General features: G+C 46.8%; 1 protein-coding gene across 1 annotated transcript in view; it reads left to right on the top strand.

Moving 5' to 3' along the window:
* KLF7 (KLF transcription factor 7) overlaps positions 1 to 18265 on the top strand; it is an 81815-nt gene that overhangs the window by 1815 nt on the left and 61735 nt on the right. The gene's annotated exons all lie outside the window — the stretch shown is intronic.

Raw genomic sequence — 18265 nt, 5'->3', positions numbered from 1 at the left:
ATGTGAGGAGCCGTGTGGCAAAGCTAGTCCTCTGACTGTGCACCATTGTTGCTAGTTGCCGGCCGTGCTCCCCTGGTTAGAGGCTGCAAGTTTTCCTCCAGGTATTGGCCTCTGGTGTCTGTGTGTCCACACGTGCGCTCCTGTCTAAGGATGCTGGCAGACACGCTTGACTCTGTCTCCCTCTAAACACACACACAGTTCACGTGTTTTTAGCATAAGCCATTTCTTCAGTGCATGCTTTCCCCCATCCTTGATGAGACTGTCTCATGAAGGGTCTCTGTTAGATCTAGATTTTTTTCCTGCTTTTATTTTGCAAGCTAATTAAACCAAAATGTTGCCAGTGTTTCATTTTCTGAGATAGCCTTCATTTCACACTGTCAGCCCACTGGTGTCAGTCGGTTGCGTGTTAACTGTCTAGACAGGTTAGGGAAGGGAATCTGTTGACCTAGCCGGCCTGCCCGAGGCAGCCCTTGTTTGTGACAAACTGTTCAGCAGTGTTGGAGGGAAGAAAGTTGGCTTTATTTGTTACAGCGTTCCCTCCCGATGAATCACACAACTTTGTTTTGGTTCAAGCTTTCACAGTAGTAAAGCCTGCTTTTGGGGAAGGCCTCTCCAGAGGAAACCGGCTTTTCTAGGTCTGGTTAGACCATCCAGGAGAAAGTCTAGATCTGCGAAGCAATATCATTGGTTTGATAAGTGGGGGGTAGATTAGATCTGTTGTTTCCTCAGAAGCCTCCTCCGCTTCTCCTCCCCCCCACCTCTGTCTCACCCCCTTCAAGGAGCCTCCCCCTTAGCTTCTATCTGCAGGCAAGGAGATTTTTAACCTCCTGCACCTCCCTCCTTATTTCTTGCCTTAACCCTCTCCAACTGCTAACTACCCTCATTTTAAAACCCTTTGCCCAGCCATTTCAGGGGTGTGCTCGTGGTCCCTTCTGAAACAAACCTGGGGTGGGGGAAGCACTCCTAAACAAGACACCACTCCAAGAAGCTTTCTGCTCTGGACCCTGTAATCACAGCCGCTGTATAGAAGGGTGACTGTGACTCTGAGTTCATACTGGTGACCAAACCTCCCACCTCTGTCTCTTCCTTCCTCCCTCTCCTGTCCCTCCCATCCTCTGTGTGAGGGGGGGATGGTTCTCTGCAACTGTTGGTTCCAAATCAACCATCAAATGGTGAAATTTTGAGACTCCTTTGCTCAAAATGGCCTAAGAAGGTTGCTACAAAGAACCCCAGGAACGAGGGAGTTTCCTGATGCTCTGGGGTCATCAGATCTCAGAGGTCAAATGAGGAGCAGTCCTTAGATGTTCTTCTGAAAGCGAATGGTGTACCTGGCCTTCAAGAAATGAACGAGATACAGAGATTCCAAAAATCTAACTTGGTTTGTAGAGAAAGAGAGACTTGGATGATAAACCCAAGAACAGCTGTGCATTTGAAAATTGAGGATGGACAGTTTGGGGGACTTTGTGTTAAACGTGTTCTGGGATGATTGTCCTGCTTTATAGTCAGTGAGCCTGTGGTGGCCTTCCAGTCACGGGGGTCATCATTTTGACATTGGGTTTTCAGGCAATGATGTCTTAGCGACATACAGCTCCAACTCTGAAAATCATTGCCGGTGTAATTTGAAAATCCAGATGGACATCCTGCATTAACAGCTCTCCATTCCTGGGCTCTGACTGCATACTTAAGCACTTGGCCCAAGTAGCATCATCTCTGCCTGTCACATAACTGTAAATTACACTGTGCTTATGTGGTCTGTTATTTTATGGAATTCAGCTGACGCACAACTCTTACGGCTACTAGCCTTAAGCTCTTTGGAAACTTGCGGGAAATTTTCCAAGAGCTGTCTGAGCAAAAGCAGGAAAAGGTCAAAGGTAGGACAGAAGCTGGAGTAGCTTATAGGGTGCCACGTGATGATGAATAAAGGGAGACCCATTCATGAGTTTTATTGCCAATAGAAATCATGATTTTTCTGGACCCACTACTGACTTGGAAAATGAAAAGGATTTGATACAAGACTCTTGGGTTTTTTTTGTGGGGGAAGCTACAAAGACTTTTAGAATTCGGTATATTCTTTATATGTAGTCTGCTATTTCATGAGTGCAGGTCCCGTAATGATGTTCTAAATCTTATTTGCACTTAGCTTTGCCTCATGCCATTGAGGAGCATGGCCTATTTACTTGAAAACTCTTATGGAATTATGCTTGTTGTTAATGCTGATTCATAATTGGCAGATGGGGTCAGTTTCAGGCCTCCCTTTTGCTCAGAGAAAATTTTCCACTGCTACTGGAAACAAATAAATAAATCATAGAACATTCTTGCCTCCTCCCCCGTTCCCCCATTGTCTTAAACTAATGGCATACTTGGCTGCTGTAAGAATAAAGTGTCCCTGTAACGCTGCAATTTCGTCTTGGTTTCAGGCACCTTGAAACACTTTGCGTAAGGGCCTTTGGTATGAGGCATCTTTAGGGGACAACCTACAAAAACCGTTGCCTTCCAAGAACAGCCTCATGGTACGAGGCACGGGATTTGTTCTGTGAGCCACATCGCTTCCTCCTCTCTGTGAGGAGCTCGCCTTGCACTGCCTTCTACAGGCCTGAGCAGCCAGGTGCTGTCTCAGCCAGAAAGACAAAGCAACCTGTAGGGTCCCTGCCTCTGCAGTTTGCCTCTCTCCCCAATTTGCAGAAAACCTTGTCATGAATTAGAATTTCTTGGCAACAGCACCACCCAGGGAAATTTGTAGACACAAAGGAGCCTCGCTAACCACACAGAAAGGATAAAAGAGCTGGCTTTTTTGTGTGTGTGATTTGTGTGCTCTTCAGCTACCATCCGTCTGTTTTTTTTTTTATTTGAAACAGTGACTTGGTGGATGAAAAAAATTAGAAGTGCCCTGTTATCCAGATTTTCTTTATAAGGATGCAGTCATTAAATAAATGCAGCTTTACAAATGGGAGCACGTGTGACTGCAATCAATCACGCACTTAGCCTTTCTGTAATAAATTTATTTCCGTGTTCTTTTCGATAGCTACATCTCCGTGTAGATTCAGGGGCTTTCAAACACTATCATTCAGTCTGTCTGTTTGCAGTTTGGTATTTTAAGGTGGGCGGATGTTGCAATGCAGATGTTTTTACTACATCTGTCTTTGGTGGGGGGATAAAGACAGTGATGACTTCTTTGTTCTCCATGAAACTCTCACCCCCACCTCTACCCTGAGGAGAACGTGGTGTTGGGTCCAATCCATTTAAAGGGCAGAGCAGAAGATGCTCTGTGACAGCCTCACCCTGAAATGATTTATGGATGGGATGTCAGAGACCTTCAGCATCCAAATGGGGGCTCTTTCTCTCTCCCGGCCCATTCTAAATATAAATGCCAGTGGGGGCTAATTGGCTCTCCACTTAAACGGGAATAGTTTAGAGAGGGTCCGAGTGAGGCTCTTGTTAGCCATTCTCATATACATCTTCAGATTCTTCTCCCTTCAGAGAATTCCTGTATTTTAACTTTTTGACTACAAGAAGGCTTTGCAGTCTTCTTTAATCTTTCTGAGCCTCGAGGGGGAAAGATGAGCACAGTTTATTCTGGCCAGTCCCAGCCAGCTCATGTTGATGGGATAGCTGACCAGACGGGGTGGTGCCTCTGCAGTTTGTAGCAGTGGGTATGTGGGTTTATCAATAAGCCTTTGCTGGACCCTACAATTGGCAAATGCAGAGAACACCTCTCGGATTCTGCTGTACTCAGTGCATCAGTTAGCATGTACGTTGGAATTAGGATTTGCTGAAAGTTTAGGACAGCTCCCCAATTTAACCTGAGTGGTGCCAGAAGGGTGGGGGTGGAGATTTAGTTTCTCTACGAATAAATCCTTCTGTTTCCCTGAATCAGTCGAATGCTCGCCTAGCATAAACATGTGGAAACATTTTAACCCAAATTGCCAAATCTTACCAAGTACAGTGATTAAGAAGCTTTACAACTACTAACAGTGTTAAAGTAGGTGGAACAGGTTACAGCATCTAATCGTTAATGTTACGTGTGACATGGATAAGTTAAGAAACTCTCCTCCGCCCAGTTACATTGTGTGTCACCTTAGAATATTGGCGTCGGAAACTCCTTATTCCATTTAGTTTAAGAGTTCCTGAAATAAACAAAGTATTGCTGTTACCAGGACACGCTTCTACCTAAGATTAGTCATGGTCTTGCTCCTCACCCACTTTGCCTTCATTTCTGCTGCTAATTTGGAAAATTATTTCTCCTGCCTTGAATCCTTTTTGTTTTCCTCATGGGGTATTTTGGAGTGGCCCTGAAAACTTGGTCCTGCTCAGTGTATTGTGTCTGTCCCACTCTCCAATAGAACAGTTTCCAGCTGCCCTGTCCGCCGCATGCGCCATGTAGATGTGGTACAGCCTAGTAGCTGCCTTGGTGTCTGGGCCAGCCTCAGCCTGCTTCGATGTGGGGGACTTCTCATTTCACAGTGATACCGTTCCTGATGGAGCCGGGAGCACACCCAGTCATGCCTTCTGGGAATTTCTTTGTTTATATTAAAATATGGAAAGTATTTCACAGTAAACACTTCATTCCTTAATTCCAGTTCTGTGCAGAATAATGTTTGGGTGATGCAAAGTTGAATTGGATCTGGATTCTGCCCTCTCTGAGCTTGACTGCTGTAGGGGAGAGTAAGCATGTTCAATGTTAGGTAATGCAGAATTGGAACACAATTGCCAACAAAGGAGATTTTAAGTCCTGTGAGTTTTTGAACACTGACCTGTGCCTATCCATATCTACCCACTTCGTTACAGCCTTGTTTATACAACAGGCTTGAGATTTTCTAAGTTCTGTTGTGCTTTTAGCTGATGGCAGGTTGGGGGCTGGTGGCTCTTTGAGGGCAGATGAGTATACAGTATGATACACATGTCCGTAATGGCCAGGAAACAGCATCCTTGTCTGTGTCATTCGGAAATGATTAGAGGTAATTAAAATAATTAATGTAGAGCCATATGTGATATCTATTTCTGAATACGGATTTATTGACATTTCCTGAGTTTCATATTGAAAGTCAGGCCCCAGGCCTTGTACCAAAGCTAGGAGCACAGTCTTAGAGTTTCAAATCTTGAAAGGGTCTTGATTTCCTCAACTCTAAAGCACTAGGGTTGGACCAAGTGATTGTTAAAGCATCAAACTCTCCAGGGCCACACAGCTGTTAACACTGGTGGTGGTTCCTGGGCCCAGGATTCTTTCAGCTGCCCAAGTTCATTTGCTTGTTTTTCATTACACTGTTCTGAATATACTTTGAGTCATTTCTCATTCTTTCCTCCTCTCTCCCCCTCTCTCCCCTCAAAAGGAGGCAAGAAAAATCCCCTTTTTGCCTGGAACAGTACTAGTACATGGAATTTTGGAATTGTCTGAGCCCTAAACCAAGCTATTGACTATCTTGGAGAAGGCTTATGTGTATAATTTCTTCCCTTTTCCACTTTTAATAATGGGTGGTAACCTGGAAAATGAACACCGTTCTGAAAAAACAGCCCCCAATTACAATTCTAGTTTTATAAAGAAAAGTACTGTCATGTCGGTAACCACAGCACAGTGCCCTGAGGTCCCTGAGGTGGGAGCTGGACGGATGTTAGGGCTGGGGCTGTGTAGGAGGCATGGAGGGTGAAAACGCTTTGTGTCTGACACCTTGTCAACAGAGGGCAGCGGGGGACTGAAACAGTAATCACGCGCCAACTCAGGAAGATCTTCTTGGAGGTGTTTTAAGTTCTTGGGAGGGTTGGGTGGGCAGTGAGGTGGTCATGCTCCACAAATTTAAACAAAAAGTACTGCATATTGTGAAAGCAGTTGGGAAGACGCTCAGCCTGTGTGAGGTTTTAAAGAAAGGCCTTTGGGGCTGGAGGTGAAGCCGGCCTCATCATCAGAGTCCCCGGGGAGCGGGGGGGCGTGGGGTGCTCTTCGCTCCTTTGCGCCCTGACTCGCTGCCCTTCCTCACCCTCCCGGTCTCTGGTGGCTGTGAGGCGGAGATTCTCTTTGGAACTCATCTCAGAGATCTCTTGACCTCTAAGATCGTAGAAGCTGAAATCTCCTTCCCACGTGGAGACTTCTTTACCTCCTCAAAGCTATAATCTACATCTTCAACTCCAGATATTTCCCCGAGTTGCATGTTTTTACAGTGGAAATGTGGGGCTGACAGTCAAGGCTTTGGGTTGTCCCGTGAGCACCTCAGCCGGGTGTGTCCCAAAACTTGAACCCATCTGCTTCTTTCCTCCTTTTCTGGGCTTCCTTATTTCTTTTCTTGACACGTTCTCCCTGTGATCTAGGTTTGAAGCTCCAGTCATCTTTGGCTCCTCCATTTCCCATTGATTTGGCTCCTGGGGCACTTCACCATGGTCCTCGCCATTCTGCCCCTCTGCCATTGCCGTAGGGCAGCCCCTTCCCTCCCCTGGACGGGCTTCCTGCCTCCATCACTGTGTCTTCAGACTGCTCCCAATTACGTGCAGGATGAGCCTAACTTCTAAGAGTCAAGGTGTCCCAAGACTGGGTGTAGGTCATAGTCAAAAGTTGCCCCCTTTCAAGTGTGCTAATTGCCACACAAATTGATGACTGCTTTTCCTGCTTTTGCCTCTATGTCGTTTCCTTCAGCCCTTTCCTTCCTCCTCTCTCTTCCCCTCTGATGCTCTTTGTCCAAATTCTACTCATCCTTATCGTTCAGATGGTTGCCACCTCTTCCAGGAAACTCCCTTTCTTTCTTATGACCAACAGTAATTGCTGCTATTTCTATGCTCTCATGAGGAACTTTTTCCTTCCTCATGATGCTTTTCAGTTTTGTCTTGTAGCATGGCTTTCCTTTTTCTTTTTTTCCTGTGTCTTGTTTTTCCAAGTAGGTTATATGATTTAGAGCAGAGTCAATGCCTTGGTTATAATTTTGATAAACTTTTGATATATAACCCTTCAAGTTCTTAGAGAGCCTTGCACACAGCAGGCATTCAGTAGATTTTTAGGGATCGTGATATGACTGTGACTTAAGATTTGACTATGTCTGTAGCACTGGTTCTCAACCTTGGCTGCAACCCAGACCAGTTAAATCAGTATCCCTTTAGATGGAACCCAAGCATCCATGTTTTTAAAGCTTCCAGGTGATTCCAATATGCAGCCAAAGCTTTGAGCCGTTAATCTGTAGAGGGTTAATAGCAAGTATACCAGAGTTGCAGGTTGCCTACTCCCTCCATGGAAATATTTCACTTCTTGTGTAACTTGGAATCTGAGTGGGACAGAAGTTTATAATGGAAGAGGACAGCGCAGGTGGATGTACTTCATCCAGCTCATGGGTTAGAAGCGACTGCCTGAGTGTTGTTTCATCCTTCTTGTTCTGCTTTCCCTCACCCCAAAGTGTCAGTGTGGGGCCATTTGGCTCACATTTCCTGTGACCCACTAGAGGTTTGCTTAACCTGGTTAAATTCCGTTTCTGGTGCCTTTGTGGTGTTGGGCATTAAACGCCAGCCGTGCTGTGTTTCAAGTAATTTATTCTCGGCAGGCCTTCGACCATGAGTTCCCCCTCACCTCAGCCTGTTCTGTGGTTTTAGAGGGATGGGTGCATGAACATCTGTTGGGTGATGCCACACCGGCATTTAGGTAGAAGCTCTCGATGTTTCTTACTGACCTCACTGTTTGGGAGTAGACTCTGTTTATAAAGAATTTCAAAGGACTCATGTTTCTAGTAAGAGAAGCAAAAATAAACTGTGGAAGAATTGCAGCTGAGGACATTCAGGCAAGGAGGCTGTCTCTCTGTCCGTAGAAGGCTTGGCTCTTGTGGTAATGACCGTGGGCATGTGGTGATCTTCACAAAGAAGTCTTAGAAATGCCTCATTTTCAAACTGTGATGTTTGCAAAAATGTATGTCCTGTAGCTACATCCTTTCATCTATAAACTGTCTTTGATGGGGGTATGGTTGGCAAGAGAGATCATCATGAGAGGAGCTCAGAGCTTAGGGTTGAAGGATGCCTTTTGGAAAGCTCAACCCAGCTGTGAAAACGGCAATTAGCTGTGGAGCTGTTGCTCTGCAAGGGAGGGTCTGCGTGCTCCCCAGCCCGCCCTTACACTGGCCTCCCAAGGCCGCGTTAGCGGGAATTCAGTGGAGTGGTCCTAGTGTTAGCTCTTATTTTTGGAAAGGCGGCACATTTGCTAGGCATACAAAGAGGTGGAAACAGATGCCCTACCCTCCCTTTTGAGCTTTTGGTCACTACAGGCCCTGTTCAGAGAGTACAGTTCCTGTCTTGGTGATGGAAGATGGCCTCTGTGTCGAGCCGATTCTCCTGTCAGCTACTTGAGGTGCTGCCCAAAGTCAAACTGAGTTGTTGGCTTCACTTCTGTGTCTGAGATGGTTCAGCCCCAACCTGTGCATTTGCCTCTCTATATCAGGGTTCTTGCTTTCTTTCATGTGGACCAAGAGATGATTTCCTCCATGATGGAGATTTTCATGTCTGCTTGTGAGAGACTAACACACATCTGTATTGAGCTTTTGTCTCAAGGCATCGAGTGCATTGCTCACAATCTCTTGTCATTGGCACATTCTTTCTGTAACTAAGGAGCAGGCAGATATTACAGAATTTCCCATTCTGAGGTGAGAAAATTGGGGCAGAGGAAGATTAAGCAAGTTCTGTTAATGTGGCTGCAAAGCAAATGACTTGCAAAACCAGTGGTGGGACGCACTTTCCTCTTCCCTCTTTCCACTTGGCTGTTCTTCCTATCATCATAATAAGCATCATAATAATGTCTAATATGAATCGGATGCTTCCTAGAGATGATCTCATTTGAGTACCTTATCTGCATTGTTTCATTTAGTCCTCACAACAACCCTGTGAGATATGTCTTCTGCTTGTCCCCGTTTTACAGATGGAGACATTGAGCTTTCACTTATTAAATGTCTTGTTTGACATCACACAACTTGGAAGTGGTTGGGCCAGGAGCCAAACTGAGGCAGTCTGCTCAACACTCTGAATTTTTAAATTATACCGACTCCTCATTAGGCAGGAGACACCAGGGTAGAAACCAAGGTAATGGCTTGGCAGCCAATGGACCTGTGTGGATTTAAACAACTCTCTGGTCTGTCTTCTTCTGGGCCTTAGTTTCTCATCTGTAAAAGGACTCGACTGTCCTACGTCTCCTTAAGGTCACAGCGTTTTGTAGTAGTCAGGTTCCAGGAGGCTTTGAAATCGGGCAGAGCTGGAACCTTGAGAAAGTCAGCCAATGTCTGTGAGTTTCTTTTTGTCGTCTGTGGGATGGAGTCTATGCCTACATAAGGGCGGGCATTGGCTCTGTGGCCCAGTGTCTGTTACGTAGCATTCACTCAACGAATGCTCTTTCCTTCTCTGTTTTCCACCATCCTTCCTCCCTCAGGAGCAGTGCAAAGTGCCACGATGCTCTTTTTCTAAACAGCGTCCCTGGTCTAAGATCCCAGCAGCCCTGGAGTGTCTAGGAGAAGCTGAATGCTGGAAGGCAGGGCCAGGGAGAGTGCCAGGCATTAGACCTGGTGCCCCTTCATCCATCCCCAGGGGAAGCTCTCGCCAAGTCACTTGCACTTAGCACTGGGGGAAGACCAGCAGGGCCCACGGCCCCCAGAAGCTGGGCTTGGATGCATCCGGGGGTCTGCTTGGGTGCTCACGCAAAGTCCAGCTCAGTCCCCTTTCCTTCTCTCCAGTCGTACTTGTGACTGACTTCTCTTAAGTTTTGCCGGTATGCAGTTACGTTTTTTTTTAAGAGCCAGAATTAGGCACATATAACATAATACAGTGCTGGTTACTACACCTGCCATTTCTGCCTTACCTGATGACGGAGCTTACAGCAGCTTATGAGAGTGAATCAAGTTTTATGAGATCTATAAATATCTTGGATAGGATTTTTATTTCATTTTCCCCCTTCAAATAAGACATAATGGAAGCACTCACATACACAAGGAATATTCTTTCTGTGATAAAGTAGGGCATTTTGAATTGCCCTCTGAAAAGCAGTAATTCGACGTGGTTGTTTGTGTTGGGGCTTTTATGGGGGAGGGGGGAGAATCATCCGTATGCTGCTGTAAAGTCCAAAGATTGTTTCCTCATATTGAAGGTTTAGCCCAGGACCTACGGAGAGGTTTAATTCAGAGATGCCAGCCCTGTGTGCAGACTGCCGTCCTGCCTTCCAGGGAGCGCGGTTGTGTTTTCCTAGATACACAGAAACCGGGGAGGGAGAGTCCCATTGGCTGGTGGCATGGGGCGGGGGAGGGCTCCTGGAGGAACGTTCCAGTTCTTTGTCTAGGCGGCTTGCAGCTGTCCTGGGAGAGGATGTTCTCATCCTTCTCCCCACTCCATGGATTTCCTGGGAAGATTTCATACAACTTAATATATCTCAATGAGATTTTTTTTCCCCTGGAATTTCACTTTTTTAAAAAAACAGATTCTTAAGCTTATCCAATTTTTAAAAAAATATACATTAACCAATACCAGGAATGGAAAGCATTTTTCTTACTTTGTTCTTTGAGGAGTGGCTAGAAGGAACCTTGAATGGGTGACTTTAAAAAATGCATTTTAAAAGCACGCCACGAGATTCGCAGCACTCCCTCTTCCTTCTGTGGAATGGAAGTCAGGGCCCTTGGCCTCCTCTCTCAGGGCCACTGTGGCAGATGTGATTGTGAATGTAGCAGTTGTTTTTGAAAAATCAAATATCTGACTCCCTGACTACTTAGGTTTTCTTTTCTTTTTTTTTTTTTAGCACGACCTCTCCCTGCGTAATCTTCTCCCAGCTCTTAGTATCTTCGTGTTTCACTCGGTGATAATTTGTTCTCTGAAAGAATAAGCCACGTGAACCTAGAGCACTTGAACCAAAGCCGTGCTGAGGGTTTCTGCCTTAATGTCGTTTAATTGTTTCTATTTAACATCATCTTGGTGTGTAACACAATCCTGGCACTTTGGCTCTGCTACGTACACCTGCTGTTCTGTGCTTGTCATCAAATAATGAGCCTTCTCTGGTCCTTGGATTCCTCCTGCGCGTACAGTGGGGTAGAGACACAAGCAGGAGGCTCCTAGGCTGACCTGGCTTGAAGAGATGTTTTATTTGGCCAGCATACATATTTCAGTTTTCTTTTTAATTTGAAGGCTTTTAGACACATCATGCACTCCTCAACTGACCTTGTCCCCACTGTTTGCACCTCGCTTCATGTCTGGTCTCTGGCTTGGTGAGCATGCATTTGGGTTTGTGACCCCCAGACTGGCAGCTCTCTAAGGCACTTTCCACTCCAAAATGCTTTCATCTGGGGACTACCTTTATTTCTCCATCACAGTCTCAAGCTGGCTTGCTTTCTGCTCTCACCCGGAATCCATTTTCATTTTTTTTTAGATTTCTCTGCCTTGTTGAATGTCTTTGTTTGGGATTCTACTTTATAAAGCGGCTTCCAGATTGCATCTCAGTTTCCCCTGGTCCTCCAGGTTCTGTTGGAGGTCATCGAAGTCGGGGCTGGAGAAGACCGTCTGGTTGGCCCCTCTCTCTGCCTGGGCTGCACCGTTCCTCCAGAGCGTGTTCATTCCTTCTTGGTATTTGCAACATTTTCCAGTCTGGAAGCTGACTCTGAGTTTCCTGAGCGTGCAGCCTCTTCTGGCTCGAAGTGGGAGTAAGTGGGACAATGCCAAACATAAAGCTTTATGGGTTAGACAGCCCTCGGTGACAAATGACTGCTATTGTCATGGTTTCTTTTGTCAGTCCTCTGTACCCAACTGGTCGGTGGTGGGGAAAACTCGTTTTGTAGAAGAAAAACATGTAACCAGCTCTGAGGTTTCTTAGTCTGACATAGAAGCGTGTTGTACAGAATCCCATTAACTGCTTTAACTGCTTATTTTTTGTGGTGGATTTGGATTTTATATGACTTGTTTCACTGAGGAAGTGGTGCCTTTTCTGTGAAGAACTCCAGGGCATTATAGTAAACTGCTTTCCTGAGAATCAAGTAATTTGCTTTCTTCCTACCCTTGGCGCTCAGACACTGCCAGGAAGACACTTGACCTGCACTTTCCAGTGCTCTCAGGATGCTGCTCTACATTAGGGGTGTTTAAAGAAGTTTATTCTTTTATATTGGCTCCCTTATATTACTAAGGACATCATTTAGGTTGACCAGATGGTGATTTTCAGGGTCATTCTTTTCCTGTAAAAAAAGCCCTTCCTTTGAATTCCTTGATGCTGAGTGTTCCTCCTGCTTGTTTCCAAATGCCAATTAGTTTTTCTTTTTAAAAACTTCTGAGTGCTAAGTGAAAGACCAGGGTCGTTATCTTGTTAACATATGTATTAGTTATTTTTTTAAACTAATAACTGTTTATTAGTTCATACAGTAGTAACTTGCTGTATGAATTAGCTACTATTAAAATATTTCTGGAAAAAACATTTCTAGAAAGAAAGAAAGGCAGACATTATGTGGACTTGAAATGTCCCTGCACAGTTTTCCTGTGAAAGAGAAGCAGAAAACAAACAGTTTGTCCTCCTACCCAAGATGGGCTGCCTGCTTTTTTCTCCTGCTTTTGCGTCCAGGATCTCTTCTTTGTGCTCCCTGTTCGCGGAGACGGGGAGTTCACGGGTGTTAGGAGTCGAGGAGCACAGCACATCTCGTTGAGATCTCTTCCCCCCGCCAGTGTGCAGTTAACCTGCCTGAGCTTCAGAGATCATTATTTAAGCCCCAGCCAGTGTTGGGCCTTCAAGAATTGTGAGCCCTTTTCAATATTTCAAATGCGTCCTCGTGTTCACAGCGCGCGTGGTGCAGCGTGGCTCAAAACAGTGCAGCTTGAAGGCTGGGCTGCCCTCCACGGCTTCAGGGGCACAGTCCAAGTGACCCCAGGATCACCCTGGGGGTGAGATCACTCCCTTTTCTGTCTTCTTTCTAATCCTGCTGACTGACTCAAGGAGAAAGAGTCCGCTTTGTGATACCATGTCTGTAGCACCTCTCTCAGGCTCCGTCATTGTCCTTCCTTCCTCCTCCTCCTTCGATTTCTTTTTCTTCTTTTTAAATAAGGAGAGAACAGATCTCAGACCTAGAAATTTTGACAGGCAAACATCCAGCTCAAAGTTAATAATATCATTTTGGTTTTGTCGTTTTTAATTTTATGATTATCTTTTACTGATGGACATTTGCAGGAAAGGTATTTAAGATGTGTGCACCCCTGGTACTGAGTGCCTTTAGTGACGCAGCTGAACAATGGAAGCCACAGGGACACGGCTGTGCTGCCAGAATGCCGATTTGGTAAAAATCCCTGAAGGTGGGATGAAAACGAAGTTTGAGGAATACTGGTATGGTAGGAAGTCCAAGAGATTTGGGGTCAGAAAACCAGGAATTTAGTTCTGACTTTGTAAGTATAAACCAGGGCAAATTGCTGAGCTGCATTCTTCCATCTGCAGAGTGGGGATTATAATCACAGGATTGTTATGATCCAGTGGTGTATGGATGTGAAAGTGCTGTGTAGACTGTCACATGCCGAATACAGTGTAATTGTTTTCCATTTTGTGGGAGGGGAGCCTTTGTCTCAGGCCTTAAACTAGTCCTTCCTGTTGGCTCTCTTCCTGCTTATGATTTCTGTTCAGTTTTCTGACCAGGGACGTCGTAGCTGCTTCTTTGTTCAAATGGGGCCATTACTTGTGCCTTCATTATGGCGCTTTGAAAAATTTTCCTACTGGTTGTCTAAAAGTAGGGACATAAAACTTTCTAATTTCTTCATGTGTTTGTGTGTGTGTTAGCTTTTAAATAAATTCTGAAAAAGCAAATTTACTTTATAGTATATAGTATGCTACGTAGTATAGTATTTATTATAGTATATCAAAATTTCTGGATAAAGATAATACCTTTGGCTTAATTAATTTCTTTAGATAAATTTTTAAAAATTCAAATATTTTGCCACAGTCATGAAACAATTGTGTGCATGTGTGTGTGCTGGTAGCCAGGGATGAAGGAAGTTTTGGTTTTGTGTAGAAATGAGAATCCTGGGGACAGTTTGCTTCTGAAAGTAGAAGTCTGTGTGGGAAATATGACTCATTAGCAATGTCCTGTCACGAGTCGTTAGATGACAAGAAGAGCGGGGCTTACCTGGATAGGAAGTCCTGGACTTCCCGGGGCCCCTCAGCCTGACTTCCAGGGAAACCCACACCGGGATTGGAGTGACAGAGCCGCATGTATGCTCTCTGGGACATGGACTCCATCCCAGCCCGGGACAGCCTGGGTGGGAGGTAAGTGCAGATGGGAAGGGCGGCTGATCTCCCTGATTAGGGGACCACGCTGACTATATTGGTCAAGCCCACAACCTCCTTGACTGCGGATGCTCAGATCTCCATGCTGCTTAAGACAGGTGCCATGTTGAGAAGGCTGTGGGAGCCCAGGGTGTCAGGTCAAAGGTACTTCTCACACTGCCTCACCTGGGGCGCTGCCTGAAATGAGGGCACGTCTGGGTCTCTGTGCCGGAGAGGCTCCTGGATCTCCTCTGTCGCCGGTAACTGCAGGAAGGCTGTATCCACGGTGGATGGCGCCACCTCTGAGCTGCGTGTGAGCATGAGAGTTGGCCAGGATGATCGTCAGCTATTTCTTGGACCACTGACAGTGACTTTTCCAGTGGAGCAGATGTGGGCAAGCCTGGGGTATGGGCCCACAAGGCCCTTTCCTCTGCTAGTCTGGCCCCCCTGCTGAACCTCAGCAGTGATGAGTGCTAGAAAAACGTACAGCTCATCTGGAAGACAAAGCAGGGGCTCCCGGAGGGGCAGCCGTGGGCTCTGAATGAGGGTGTTGCTTTTAACTTATTTTTAATTTTTTCTCCCCAGAAAGTTATTGAAGACCCGTCTCAGAAAGGAAAACACAGCAATTTCTGGCTCACGACTAAGAAATGAACATAACTGGGTAGCACTGGGGAAAAGACATATATTTATCAGTCCCTAAATGCTGGAGGGAAACTGCATGCTTCAGCCAGAACAAAGAGTTGGGTGTAAGAGCCGCTCCTTTGTTCTTGTGGTCTCGAACAAAAGGAAGGACATTAGAGGGCCAGGTGGTGACTGGATGGTTTATATCATATGTTCAGAGCACCAAGAACTTATGGAGGGGGGGTTAGGGGGAAATAGGCGATCCCTCCTCCCAAAGCAGACATTGGCAAAGGAAAGTCAGAGAGCAGAGTCACCAAGATGGCGACTGGGAGCCAGCTGGTAATGTCACTGCGTGAGGGAGGCAGGAGAGTGTAGGACGGTAGAGAGTGGTGGGGACTACAGCAACATGGAGAGCATCGTCTCCAGCCAAACGCTGCTCTGAAGATGCAAAACCTGTTGCCAGATCTTCCGGTTTTTCAAGAGAAGCTAGAAATCTGAATTTTTAAAAAAATTGGGCAAAATAAAAGTGTTGTATGTGTTGGCAGATGACTGTGGGCTGCATCTGGCCACTGGGCCCCCAGGGTTTTAGCCCATCTCAATTGGGTTGCGTAGCTAGCTCTGCTTTATACATCCGTTCGAAGCGGAAGTTTGCACCTGTGAGGGCCCCGGGGAGCAGCATTGCGGGGCCGTGATGGGGCCTCTCTTGCTCTGCTGTCTGGGTCCAAGCGCAGCCAGGGCTCTCCCCGATCCAGGCAGAGTGGGGTGGGGTCCCTGACACTCACAGCTTCTGGTTTGTCCCGACTCCAGACTTCCAAGGGGAGGAGGAGGGGGAGCGGGGAGCACTGCCAGCCTCCCGACCCACTTCTGTAGGGATTTGTTGGGACAGACGTTGGGCTCCACTTCCCCAGTGAGAAATTTGACTCTGGGGTCAGGAATGTGACAGGACTCTTGAGAATGCAGCTGGGTTTTCGCCATCAGTGTGATTTGTGGGGAAGTGTGGCCATAAAATGCTGAGATGAGTCGGACAGACTCCCCATCTGGAGAGCCTGCCGTACTCTGCAAATTAAATTTATCTGTCCTTTTAAGGCTGAGTTTTGATTTTGTTGAAGAGGATAGAAACTCACTCAACTATTTAAAAGAAAAACAACATAAAATGCTTCAGATCCAGTGGTAACTTTTCCAAGTTCACAACAAATAGCTTTATTGGGAAACATTGTTTTGTCCTTTAAAGAAAATCAAACCTGTCCCGAAACATTTTGAGAACCATCTGATGCTGCAGTCAGTCCTGGCCAGCAGACCCCGTAGAGGCGGCAGAGGCCGGGGCTGACGGGGGCTGGGAGCACGTCACGTTATCAGAGAGCTTTGTTGTCATCAGCGTATCCTTTTCCTTTCATTTTACGGTTCCCCCACTGTGGCTTTCCCCTTCAAGCGCTGACTGACTTCATTTTAAAAACTCTTTGTTTTGACATAGTTATAGACTCATAGTAAGTTGCAAAAATAATGCGGAGTCCCATGCCCCCTCCACCCAGCTTCCCCCAGTGGTGACACCTGGTTGTTCAGCTACTGGTGACTCAGGTCGTTTCGGGGCACTTGCTCCGAGGGTGTTGCGGGGGTGTGGTAGGAGGAACACCTAGAAAGGGGGGTGAAGTCCTTACAGAGCAAAGGGGGCTGTGGGCGGGGGTGAAGGGGGGCGAGAAGAAATGCTGGCCTCCCCGCTCAGCCTCTGCACCCAGGCCTCTCCGCTGTTAAAATGAAAAGCCACTTATCTTCTGTGTAAATGAGAGAAAAGAAGGGATAAAAATGTCTATTATATATGCTGATACACATAACATTTCAAATAAAAGGGTGTGTGAGCACTTGGTGGTGTGGGGGAGAAGGTACTGGGGGTGAGGACATGGAAATTTTTGCTCTTTATACCTTTTCTGTTCCATTTAAATGTTTTGACCTTCATGTTATGTTTATTTCTTTTAAATTTTTAAGAGCATTCCAGGTGATAGAAGAATGGGCCACTTATGTTTTCCTCATTATATGGGGTTTTTTTGTCTTATATGTTAGTTTAAAAAATACCAAGCTTCTTGAGAGGATCGACGATTGTCTGTGATTACTGTATGATTGCTGTCTTCTAGTGGGGCCGATAACTGAGCCCCGCTCCTCCCCTCCCTAATGTGCATGAGAAAACAGGTGCAGGAGGCAGAGAGAAGGAGCTTGAACATCAGGTTTGTCATGCTGAAGCTGGATTTGGGCCCAGTTGGGAAGCGCCATCATCCCAGCATTTTCCCTGTCCCTGTCCCCTGCTAGCTTACGGGCTGACCATCTGTGGGGAAGGGTCCACAGAAGAGCAGGTCGCCAGGATTCCCCACGGCCTGACCTGCCTGGCCCCACGTGCTCCCCCCGTGGCAGGGGCCAGGGTGAGGCCCTCCAGGCAGAGGGTAGAGTGGTGAGGGATGAGCAAGCACTCCACTGCTTTCTCGGTCCTTTCTGGTTTTTCTTCCAGTATCACTGATCACTTTCTCTCAGGGCCCAGGGTGCAGGAGGAAGACAGTGATGGGGGGACTTGGGAAGGGGCCTAGGGTGCAGGAGGAAGACGATGATGGGGGGACTCGGGGAAGGGCCCAGGATGCAGGAGGAAGACGGTGATGGGGGACTCGGGGAAGGACCCAGGGTGGAGGAAGAAGATGGTGATGGGGGGTCTCAGGGAAGGGGCCAAGAGTACATTGTCTTGGGCCCTGGTTCTTGAGGAACACTGGCCAGATAGGGCCTGGGAGCCGTCAGGGAGCAGGAGTCACCCGGGGGGTGTTTGGTTCTGGTGGGTCTTGAATTGCCCCAACCACACTTGCAAGTGAAAATGGAAAGAATTTGAGGACTGTAGACAGGCAGCCTTAAGGGAAGAGTGGTGCAGTGGAGAGATGGCCATGGAAGAACCCTGTGCCTCCACACACTCTGGCTGTGGGGTTGTCTGTTACCTGTCCACCTGTCCACTGGCCTCCTGTTGGCCGCTTCACATCACAGCAGAATGCACTGCTAGTCCCTGAAGTCAACTGGCCCTTGCTGGTCAGAGTATGTCATCCGTCAATAGGGAGCGAAGACACTGGAATAATCACACTTGTCTGGAATGCACCATTGGCTTATTGAAAAGGAAGTAGAGAAGGCTTCATTTTGTAGCTGTGCTTCCTTTCCCTGGCTCACTTTCCTTAGGAATCTCTCAGTGGTGCCTTGTCTTTGAACTGTTAGCTGCTCTCTCAGGAGGGCGAGTGAAGTCAGGACTGACCCATGTCACTGTCTCGGGGACGGCAGTCTCCTGGTTCGTTCTTGAGTTGTTCACTTACCTCCTTCCTCTCTTCCTTTTCTGAAGGCTTTCAACACGCCAAGCACTGAGCTGGGTGTGGAGGGTGCAGCCACGACCCAGACAGACACTGTCCCTGCCCTCGTGGAGCC

The sequence above is a fragment of the Equus przewalskii genome, chromosome 17 (assembly GCF_037783145.1).
Source record: "Equus przewalskii isolate Varuska chromosome 17, EquPr2, whole genome shotgun sequence".
NCBI classification, from domain to species: domain Eukaryota; kingdom Metazoa; phylum Chordata; class Mammalia; order Perissodactyla; family Equidae; genus Equus; species Equus przewalskii.
The sequence above is the reverse complement of the archived record's forward strand: the minus strand, read 5'-3'. Positions and strand labels throughout refer to the sequence as shown.